The sequence below is a fragment of the Penaeus japonicus genome, unplaced genomic scaffold, assembly GCF_977035675.1.
Source record: "Penaeus japonicus unplaced genomic scaffold, GWHDUDI00000001_assembly GWHDUDI00000031, whole genome shotgun sequence".
Lineage (NCBI taxonomy): Eukaryota > Metazoa > Arthropoda > Malacostraca > Decapoda > Penaeidae > Penaeus > Penaeus japonicus.
Genome location: NW_028234433.1, coordinates 4,396,891 through 4,399,390, shown reverse-complemented (window position 1 = coordinate 4,399,390; position 2,500 = coordinate 4,396,891). Strand labels below are relative to the sequence as shown.

The 2,500-nt window shown below is 28.0% G+C and overlaps 1 protein-coding gene across 1 annotated transcript in view; it reads left to right on the top strand.

Annotated features, from left to right (window-relative positions):
• The first annotated feature begins 258 nt into the window (after positions 1-258).
• Positions 259-2,500, top strand: part of LOC122250642 (coactosin-like protein) — a 64,922-nt gene continuing 62,680 nt past the window's right edge. The window contains exon 1 of the mRNA XM_043012136.2: positions 259-676. The gene's annotated coding sequence lies outside the window, so the exon portion shown is untranslated. The remainder of the gene's footprint in view (positions 677-2,500) is intronic.

The following is a 2,500-nucleotide window of genomic DNA, read 5'->3' as shown; positions in this document are numbered from 1 at the left end:
CGTCGTAGCTCCCTCTCGCCTGGGTCTTGAAGGGCGACGAGCGAAGGAGCGAGTGAACGAGCGAAGGAGCGATTTGAACAGTGAGAACGAAGAGTGAGTAGTGAGCCGAATGAGCGAGTGGAGCGAAATGAGCGTGAGGCGAGGGAACGAGTGTTTTGAGCGAGGACGAGTGAGCGAAAGGGGCCGGCGACGCATTGCAGACTCACGCGGGACGACCTTCCTTCAGCCTCGACCGGCCGGATTCGTCACGTCAGTCCATCCCTGGCCTTCGTGTCCTGTGTTTGTGTGTGTGTCCTGCACCCGCGTCCTTCTCCTCGCTCCTGATTTCGAAGGACTTCCGAAAGGGTCTTCTTGTCCGATTCTCAACCAGGCTGTCTTTTCTGTCCCTGTTATTGTCTGTCTCCTTTTTTTTTCTCCGTCTCGATCTTCTTTTGTTTTCTTTCGACTTTCAAATCTCTGTATCGTAACTGTCATCGCCTTCTCTCACTCTCTCACTCTCTCTCTCCTCTCTTACGTAAAGGATTGGCATTCGTTTGCACTTTCTGGGCATTTCCTTCAAGTTCTTTCTCTCCCTCTCTTTTATTCACTTCTTCTGGTCGCCCAGAAGAGCCCGAGGAGTGCCTGCCACGCCCTTCCGCCCCTTTGCCGGCGTCGCTTGCGTCTACACCTCGCCAGGGTAAGTGTCTCGCGATCAGTCTTGCAGTATGGTAGTGTATGTGTGTGTGTGTTTGTGCCTATTTATATATATTTTTTCTATATATATATATATTATCGATTTCTATATTTTTATTATTATATGTGTGTGTGTGTGTTTTTGGATAGTGAAAAATAATATATAAATATATATTTTTAATTATATATTATATATATAATATATTATGATATGAGGTGTGTGAGTGTGTGTGTGTGGAGTGTGTGTGTGTGTATAAATATATATTATATATATATATTTATATATATATATATATTTTATATATATATATATATGTGTGTGGTGTGTTGTTGTGTGTGTGGTGTTGTGTGTGTGTGTGTGTGTGTTTGTGTGGGTAGTTAATAATATATATACATATATATATATTATATATATATATATATATATAATGTATAAATTGTATAATATAAATGTATATACTCTGTATATGATATGTCTAAAATATATTTAATCCATATCCTATATATATATACATATGTATATGTATATATATATATATATATACATATGTTATGTATATATATATATATATATATACATATACTAAATATATACAACACATAGTATAGTTTATACACATATACATATACACATATATTTATGCATATACATATATATATATACATATATATATTATACATTATATAGATGTTCATATACATATTATAAATACATATATATATATATACATATATTACATTAATCTATATATATATATATATATATATATATATATATATATATATATATATGATTATAAGTATGATAAATATGATATGTATATATATGTGTATATATCTAATCGTATATATTTATATATATTTACATTACATAATATATGTTATATATATATATGTACATATGTATTATATACATTATAATATATATATTTATATATATATATATATATATATAATATATATATATATATATATATATATATGTATGTACACACACACACACACACACACACACACACCACACACATATATATATATATATATATATATATATATATATATATATATATTTTTTAATATATATATGTACACACACACACACACACACACACAACACACACACATATATAACATATATATATAATATAATTATATTTATGATATATATATATACGTACATATATATATATATATTATATATATATATATATAGTACGTATATACTATATATATATATATATATATATTATTTTTATATATATATAATATATATATATATATATATATATATATAACACTATCTGATGTGTGTGTTGTGTGTGGGTTGTGACATCTCGTGTGTGTGTTGTGTGTGTACAAAAAAAGATATATATTATAGACCCGCAACTAAATAACACTCTCACAACACTAAAAATAAACTACATCTAAAGAGTGCCCTTTTGTTGCCTCACCCCCCCCCCCCCCCGCTGCGTGTGTGTACATATATATATATTATTTAAATATATATATATATATATATATATATATGTGTTGTGTGTGTGTTTGGGGGTGTGTCATATCTATATATATATTGTGTGTGTACAATATATATATTATATATATATATATATATATATATATATATATAATATATATATATATATTATATATATATATATATTTCTATTATATATATATATATATATATATATATTATATATATTCTATACATATATATGTATATATATTATATATATATATATATATATATATTTATATATATATATATTATGTACAATATATATATACACACACACACCACACATATATTCTGTACCTCACACCACAT